This window comes from Amyelois transitella, chromosome 24 (assembly GCF_032362555.1).
Source record: "Amyelois transitella isolate CPQ chromosome 24, ilAmyTran1.1, whole genome shotgun sequence".
In the NCBI taxonomy this organism is placed as follows: Eukaryota; Metazoa; Arthropoda; class Insecta; order Lepidoptera; family Pyralidae; genus Amyelois; species Amyelois transitella.
The window spans coordinates 3,674,175-3,684,251 of NC_083527.1; positions in this window are offsets into that span (position 1 = coordinate 3,674,175).

Sequence of the window (10,077 nt, forward strand, 5' to 3'; positions counted from 1 at the left end):
TGTATCATTGCGGGTGAATGTGGAGATGTGATGGTTCCGTTTATTTTAATATTTGGCGCGCATTGTCTTTTTTCAGAGTAAAACAATAATGGCTACGTTTATTATCAGTTTTATCTACCTGATAATTTAAAAGGGGAAGTTTCAGAAGAGTGGGCATGCCATATTCTTCATGGTTAAAAATTTATAAAGTTTTATTATTGTTTGTTACTTATATATTATTTTTTTAATAATCCTCTGAGACTCTGTCTATCCTATTTAAAATAAAGAATTAGATAAGTATATTTTATAGGAAGTGTCTAGTCTGCCACCAGTGGTCATTTAATAAAAATAAATATACTGCCACTTGTGGTTAGATAAAAAAATATATTTTTCTGCCGCTATAGGCACAATAACAAATAAGGCTATTCTGCCACAAGTGGCAAGTCAAACCAACAAAATATTCTACCGCTAGTTAGAGGCAGCACACCTACCAAAAATAAACAGCCACCAAAGCTGAGGCAAGCCTTTTGCGGCAATTGATATACTTATCAAAAAGTAGTAAATGATACACAATTTCTAAGAAATATATTTATTTTTCATGTACGGGTACATAACAACGTTTATTTAGATATTGTTCTTTTTTTTTTTCTTAACTCCTGCTACTGTTAGATCATGTCCTTTGGGTCGACCTCTGCGTTTTCGGACAGCTGGTAATCTTATAGTTTGATTAACAAGAGCATTACAGGTCTGTGCCTGATTTAATGCCTTTAGCATTAGCTAAAGGCATTAAATCAGGCATATATTTTGTCATTTCTATCTTCAGTTTTTACATGTTTCTCAGCCTTTTCTAGATTTTGTTTCTGTTCAACAGGTTTCTCTATATGTAGATTTATTTCTTTCTCATCCTGTTTATTATGTATTATAAGTTGTCTCTCTGTGTATTCTATATTTACTATCTCTAAATCTTCTGCAGTATGGTCGATTATATGTATGTGCCTTTTTTGTTTTTATCGTTACATTTTCATAGTATTTTGTGTCTTCCTTTTCTGTTTCTGGTTCAATATGTATTATTACATGTGTCTCTAAGTTTATTTTATTGCTTTCTTTTTGTTCATTATGTATTATTACTATATTTTTAGCAAATCCAATTTGCTCTGTTTCTAAAACCTCTGTAGTGTTATTGTTAATTTCTATGTTACTTGTTCTTTTAAACTTATTTTCATCTTTATTTCTGTCATCATTTTCTATTTCTTCGTCGTTTATTTCTAAATGTTGTATTTTTTTGGTCTCTTCCTTTTGATTAAGTACTGTTATTGTTTTATGGCCTTTATTATTTTAACATAGCTGTTTTGTATTTTTGCGGTACACAGAAAAAGCACTCTAAGTGCTTTTTCTGGGTTTTATCGTTAATTATAATTTACAGTAATACAAACAATGAAAAAAGTTTAAAACTTCCTCATCAACTACAAAAACAAAAACCGACAGGGTTATGTTTTTGTTTTTGTCACATTGCTAACTTCGGTACGATACTTTAACATAAGAAATATATGCTTTATATACAAGTTATAAGGAACATATTCCAATAACTAATAACTTGTGGCGGAATAGCATTTTATATTAGTCTGCCGCAATAGGAACAACTTCACTACGCTGCCCTAGTGTATTTTAAAATTAGACTTTATTAGTTTGACTAAAGGAACAAATTTAAAAACCACAATACTTGTGGCAGAATTATTTAATTTCTTATTTTACCACTAGCGGCTTAGTAATTCGATTTGTTAAATGGCCGCTGGTGGCGGACTAGACACTTCCTATTTTATATTATAATCATAAAGGGGCGGAGGAAAAAATTAAGGCGTTTTTTTAAAGAATGTATGATATTAACATGAGAACCTTACCATGACCAACTTGAATTATGAATGTTGCACTAGGTGCGTAGTAGCCTAATCTTGAAGTACCTATCTGAAACTACACGACACGAGACAAGATATAAAATTTATTGGGTAGGTAGGTATTTACCTTTTTGTATTACATATAAACATCGCGTCTTATCACAAGGGGCAGACAGAGCCAACAGTTCTAAAAAGACTATGTGATTATAGTTGGTACAATACATCTAACACGTGTATGAATTAAGTGTTAATGAAAACATCATTCGTTATTGTGCAACATTATTTTTCTACTCCGATTAGAATTTCTGATAAAATAGCTATTGTAATAGTCTTCCGCAGTTACAGGGTTAAGTTATGCAGGACTTGCGCACGCGCAGTACCTACAGTATGCATATCAAGGGGTCAAGTCTGTAAAAAAATAATATTAGTAGGTAAAATTTTTACGAGTCCCGTGTGGTTTCAGGCACTTTAGAATAGAACCATTCCATATCTTTCCTAGGGATGTCGTAAAAGGCGCCTAAGGGATAGGCTTCAAAACTTGGGATTCTTCTTTTGGGCGATGGTCTAGCAACCTGCCACTATTTGAATCTCAATTCCATCATTAAGCGAAACGGCTGAACGTGGCCTATCAGTCTATATGTATATATAGGTACCTACCTATGTATGTAAATTTTTTATACTTATAAGTAGATATTTTTTTAATGAGCCGAGCTGGATGAAGTATCGTATCGATTTCAACGTCAGAGTTCAAACTATTTAAGTATTTACCAAATAGACACATGAAACAGATTACAATCGTAAAAATATGGTACCCTCCAATACATTCGATTGTCGGTAAACTAAATTATCGAATCTCAGGTGACCTTTGCCTATCGGTCAAATCTGAACAAATATGGCGCCCTTCGATCTGACTACACTGTTTCCTTATTTGATCTGTCTAACGTTTGAGATTGGCCGGTTATCTGAGTTATTTAGAATTTATAAATTAACTAGCTTTTGCTCGAGATTTTACGCCCATGGGAATTTTAAGTGATCGCAAAACATAAAGTTTACCATCCAATACGGGTTAGGTTTACCTGCAAAGGTTGAGGAGGTCAGATGGGTGTCGCTTCGTGTAAAAACCTGACTCACCCAATCCAGGATCTATGGTCAAAGGCATACCCTCCAGAGCGGTGAGAATGCAACCGAGACTAAAGCTGAAGAAGGAAGAAGACAAAATACATATATTATAATAAATAGTAGTTTATCTGAATGCAAGCATAGTTAATTTTAAACTTAGTTCTGTGATTTGTACCGCATTATTTTTCATCCTCATGGAGTCCAGGTTCATCTTTTGGTCACGATCCTGGATTATATTTTAATTAATATATACAGGCTAGAATATAGTCGCCATTTTTGACATTTTTGACGGCCTCTGTGGCGCCGCTGCGCATGCGCAAAATCTATTTTTTAAGATTATGGGAATGACAGGAATTTCACAATTAAAGCACCACTTCAATCAATCGCAAAGAATATTTCATTGTGTTTGGCTTTATACAAACAGTAGTTAAGTGTCTGTCAGTACCTATTGAAAGAGATTTTTAGGGGTCCGAGTCTTAAAGGTATTATCTTAAAGGTAGTATCTAAAAGGTAACCCTATTACTAACTTACCTATTTGTCTGTCTGTGGTGTCCGTCTGCCACTAGGCTTAATATCATAAACCTTAATAGCTAGAATATAAAAACGAATCCAAAAAATTTACGGTGGGTCTCCATACAACAAACGCATTTTTTTATAGGCGTACGAAGACTTTCGTGCGCGTCCGACTCGCATTTGGCCATTTAACTACCATACAAAATTAATCATCTGTTAGTTATGAGTCGTGACAAAAAAAAAGGTTTAAAAATAAGTGGCCAGTGACTTAACTATTTACAGTCCAATCCGCGGAAGCCATCAAATCAATAGGTACTATTGTTCTTTTGAAGTTTTGAATGAAGAATTTTTGAGTGAAGAATAAAAAAGAAATATAAATCGGCTAAAAATCTACTAACCCAGCCAGTATTTCTTCTAATTAAGTTGACTGGAAGTAATTGCATAATGCCTTAAGGACACTTTCATTGAATTTGGATAAGTTAATCTCTTTTTTTTGGAATCAGTATTTTGAATGGAAACAGATTTTCGTCGGATTATTTAGGATTAAAGTTACGCCAAAGAATTAACATTAAAACAAAAAAAAAATGTTCTCAGTTTTGACAATTTGCAAGCAATTATTATTTTTGGATAAATAAGGACTAAAGAGAATTAAGACTTTATTAACTAAGATTTTGTTCGTATTACACCACTCGTAAGAATTTAATTTAAATAATCCAAGAATTTTTTTCAATTGTAATAAAATTATCTCCATATTATTCATTTCTTGTATTATCTATGATGTATAAGTATATTTGAAATATATACATTTTTTATTAAGAAACTTTCAGGAAAGATAAAACTGTTGTAAATACATAAAAAATAAAACTTTACGGTTTTTATTCGAAACACCGCTACGAAGTATCCATCGTAACCCCGCTACGAAGTATCCATCGTAGCACTTCTACGCAGGTCTACGAATTTAATTTATACTGGCATTTTACATTTCATACTTATTTCATAATAGCTACCCCGCAAGGGATATTGACGTGATGATATGTATGTATAAGTAAATATTCTTTTGTTGCCCGGAAGAGATTTCGTAAAGTGATAACATGCCTTTTGTGTAACATGTTACCATAAGTACCTACTTTTATATATATATAGGATATATATATATATATATATATATATATATCTACCTAGATAGAGATAACGTAAAATTAACAACATACATACATACATACATATTAACAACATAATATACTATATTATAAGATATTATGTTGTGTATTTTACGTTTCATAAAGGGTATTTTGTTCAATCCTTCTCTTATTTTTCGGCTCGTTGTAAAGCGCAGTACAGTCAGTTCAGAAAATAATTTTTTTAAGCACTTACCGCGTTAGAATGTATAAGTTTTCTTGTAGTAGTGTGTACCATGAATTTTTTATTGCTTATCTACTTTAATTGATAAAATTGATAACAACTGTGATAAAAGATTCTTTTGTTCAATTATTTGAAATGATATTTATGTCTGTCTATCTTAAAAAGCCGTTTCTTAATAAATATGTTGTTTTAAATATTTATCTAGATTAATGTAGGCATAAATACTTATTCCTTACGTAGCTATCACACCTATATCCCTTGCGGGGCAGACAGAAAGAATTGTCATTGGATTTTAGCAATTTTTTTAAAAATTAATAGTTAGTAACTTGTTGACTGCCCATCCTGCGCAGGAGTAGCGGTAAAATGACCATTACGAAGACAGCTTCCTAACGCTAATCCTAATTTCTTAAGATAATAATAGAGAAAGATAAGAAACCAACATGCCAGATATTAAGTCTCTAGACCCAGTTATTTTGGCTTTTCGTTGTCTGTCAGTCAGTCAGTCACGAGCATTGCCTTCACCCACGTGGGAATTTTCAGATAAAAAGAGCCTATGTCACTTCCGAAGGTTTATTCTATATCTTCGGCAAATTTCGTGATAATAAAAAAAAAATACAAATCTTTTCTCTTTATTAACAGTTTGGATGTGGATATGTATATTGGTAAGTCAGTAGCTTAGTCGGCTGCTTAAAAAGATATATTTTTACAATGGTTCCGAATGTCTAAGAAATTTACAAATGTAAAGGAAATTCAAATGCTCGTTATCTGTGGGCCAACAATTAAGAACAACGGGCGAGCGGTGCATCAAAGCCGATACTTAGAGTCAGGTAGAAATAATTCTTGTACAAGATATCTAGTTTATATTGTTTAAGAAATAGGGGAAGATCGAAAAAGAGATGGATGGACAGCGTCAAGGATAGCATGAGTAAAAGGGAGTGAGTGACCAGTGAGATGGCAATTGACTGAAGAAATTGGACAAAACTAACATAGGTACGTATCCTACAAAACTGATTTTATGCAATTTGACTGCTCACAGACTCCTAATATTGCTGTGGTGCTCATGGTTATTCTTAGGTGAGTAAATATTAATTTTAAAAACAAAATATTAATATTTTGTAGATTTAGGAAAAGGACATCATTTTTTGGTGTTTCCTACGGGAATGAATTAAGGGCTAAAGGTACAATACATAAGTATACTTTTATTAAAACTCTTTCTGACCCGTGGAACACAAGAGAGGTTCACCTAGGTGTCGACATTTAAATTGTTTTGTCTATAAATTTAGTGTTTTTAACTGAAATTAAAAGAGGGTAAAAATAATAAGTGGAATAAAGATTTTTTTATTTTGTCTGTCTGGCTGTATCACGCTTATCTTCGAAAGTGTTGAACGTATTTATTTTGCAACTAAACCGATTTATTTATATCGACGCACAAAAATAACAAGTAACAAAATGCGAAAAACACCAAGATCATTAATAAATCATAAGGATATTTCTACAAGATTGCTACGGGTTGCTTTATAAATAAAAATCGACCCACCCTGGCTTCGCACATAAACCTTCTTCAGAAAATCCTCTTTCAAACAGGATCAAAATTCGTCCACAACTTTCCGAGAAAAGCTCATATATACAGACAGAGAAATTAGAGGGACTTTGTGTAGTAATTAGAAAAAAAATTACAAACCAAATTAATACAATGGACAAAGTAAAAACTAAGCACATTATTATCGGATGGTTACTTCATTGATAGATATGAACTATAATTATCGGTTGCGTTATGATTTAGTCAAGACTTTACTAGCGTTATGTCACACTGTGAATGAAAATGTGGTACCAATGTGGTACATGCTTTAAATTTTATTGAATACAACCTATTATATATAAATAATTATCACTATCAAGAATTTTTCACCTACTAATGAAAAAAAGACAAGAAAGAAATTTACAAATTGTACCGTCCTTGCATAGAATCAACTATTTTTTAAAAAATATTTAGGTTTATTCATTCATACATATAATAACATCTAGGTCTATATATCCCTTGCGGGGTAGACCGAAAAGAATCCCAAGTTTATTATTAGACTTTTTACGACATCCATGGAAAAGGTATCGGTCCTATGTGTCTAATGGTCCTATCCTATGACTAAGTGCCGGGGACCTTACGGCAGCCATCTGCTTTGAAAGTAGTCTTTGTGAGTTCTCTTTCATCCCCATCATTGTTCCCTTATCGATTTAAGTGTTGCTCTAAAAGTTTTATTTCACTTTAAGAGATCTTTTGTATGAATATTTTGTTTTTGCGGCAATTGTTTATTCTAAGGAGCTCTTAGGATTCATTAAGGCGGTCGTTAGAGGCTATTGTCATGTTAGTGGAATAATGTTAGGGATAAGTAATGCTGTACCAAGTCAATACTTTACAAAAGGGGTAAATTATTAGTTGGTAACTTTTTTTTAAATACTGTGTTCAAAGAGGAGGTGATTTATACTTATAAATGTTTGGATTGATAAGCACCTAATTACATATGTGCTTTGTGTTGTTTTTTTATTTTTATTGGAATTTAATTTCCGTCAGTTGCCTAGGTAATTTAATATATCTAGATAAAATTCAACTATCTATTTGCTTATTAATTAGAAAGACGCACTGAGTCCAGTTTTAGTTTTAAATAGATCAGAATCTGTAATACCAACGCATCAATATTAGTTTAGTTAAACTATACTATATGGAGTCTTCAGTCCATTGTGATTTTCCCCGAGATGCCTTTGTTTAGGTCTATAGTCTATTGTACCACAGCCACCCTGGTCTATATTTTGTAAACCAAGCTACGGGCATCCCGTTCATCTATTTTTTCCGTCGCAGCGGCCATGTTTGTAAACTCATGCCGTTCTGTCAATGAATTTCGCGCGGTTTCCGCAAATTGGCGGGAGAACGTGACTAGAATATTTGCCATAAACAACGGAACGTACTAGCGCCGTTTTTATTGAGCGTCAAAGGAAGGAAAGCCAAAGAAAGGATGTGCTAAGGCATAGGAAAAAATGTGGCCTTAACGAACACATTTACTTTTATTATTAGAGCAATAAATAAATAAACATACACAATAAAGGCGTCTCGTCTTTGGCTTCATGCAATTATGCTATAATTTTTTATACTCGCGGTAACTGACACTGGCCGGTAGGAATGTCTTGCGCTGCTGGTCGTAAGAAAAAAGTTAAGATTCTATTTCGCGCCAACGCTTCCGCCATTTTGTTCGCGTGATGAAAATGATGTATTGGTCATACGCCTTTCTTTCACTTTCGTTAGAGTAACGTGATGTCTAATGATAACATGTTCCTTATTGCGCTTTTGCTTCTATTCTGATTGGTTCGTTTTATCATTTTCCTTGTACGCAATACTTTTTATATGAGTACCTAATAATACTTTTACGCAAAAAAGCTTAACTAAAATTTGGAATTTATACTCATCAACTTGGGATGTGATTTTCCTTTGAAGTTGCTGGTCAGTACAGTTTCTTCTGTATAACCAATAAAAGCACTTAATGTTCTGCATATTATTTAGTCACCTTTGAGCTTAAAAACGGGAACACAAACTTTTAGACGTTTCCACTGATATTTTAATTTTAAAATTTATATCAGATCTCAATCTTTTAGGCGAGAGACGGCAGGCGTCAGTACATGCATGTATCTTATTTGGTCCCAGTATTTATTTAGTCCCGATATCGGTTCTTCTTGCTAGTGTCAATATTGTCAGAGCGGGCAATGACCCCACTGCAACGTATATTGTGACCCTAATAGATATTCAAGGGCCGTGATTGGATTCATCTTGTCTTTATCTCGATTAATAACAGTTCGATTTAGTATTTTGTCGGTCATCGTACCTACCTGTCGTTTGGGAAATTGCGTTCGTCTATGGGAGTTAGATTTTTGTCTTTGCCCCCGATCAAGGTTATATTTGTTTAAACGTTGAATGTTACTAACAGAATCATACCGAAATTTAAATTGCATTTAATGTAAGTACGCAACTAAGTATGCAAACACACAACACTGTCATACTTATCTATCTATTATTTGTAGGTACATTTAGTAGAACAACCATGAATTGTAAGAGTGTGCGTGCAATCCTTCATCTACCTATTCACATTAATTCTTTATTGTCCTTTAGCAAAAAATCAATGGTTAGACAAAAAATTCTAAGTAGTAAAGAATTGGTTTCTGTTCTTTTTTTTAATTAAAATATATATTTAGATATTTATGCTATGTTTAGAACTAAGAAAGAGCGGTGCCTTCTCCACCACCATTCACCGATTTTTCACACCTACCTACATATAATCACGTCTATACCCTTTGCGGGGTAGACAGAGCCAACTGTCTTGAAAAGACTGATAGGCCGTTTAGCTGTTTGGCTTAATGATAGAATTGAGATTTGAATAATGCCAGGTTAGCAACCTGAAATCGCCTAAAAGAAGAATCCCAAGTCTATAAGCCTTTTACAACATTCATGGGAAAAACAAGAAGTGGTCTTATTTTTTTCTAATCGTCACAGGTATCACACGGCACTCGGTGTACGGCACTAACAAGGCTGTGGTCATAAAAACAACTCTTTTATCATACAAATGTGTCAAACTTCTATCTTGAACCTACAGAGGATACCGACCGCCGTATCAGGTAAATAATTATGTATAACAATAAATACGTGTTGTGCAAATTCTGTAAGTTCTGTATATACAGCTGTGGCGAACGGAATTCTACGCTCATCTGTATTTATCTCGAGTTTTGTTTAAACCCAATACCTGTTTGCCTTTTCGACGTAAGTACTTACTAGAATAGAAGTATTTTACAAACATTTATTGTTTTTATTGTTAACTTCAGCGGAGGGCCTCGCTCCCGTTAGGATTAACGAAAAACAGTTAGGTACGTTATGTTACTTAAAAATATATTTTCTATGTTATGGTGCAAAATCTGTAAAAAAATTTGAGCTTACTCGTAACAAAGTAAAGTAAAATATTATAACAAAAAAAAAAGCTTTAGAAGCAAATGTTACTATTTCGCGAGAAAGCTTTGTCAAACATAAACACTTCACACGGTCAGAAGTATCCTAAAGTACCCTAAAACTAAATAAATTTCTGTAAGTAACTTCTTAGTTTCAGCCCATATTAAACTTTTTCTTTGTCCTATGTATTTGAAATGAAGACTGACCAGATTATATTTAAGAATTCTTTGTCAA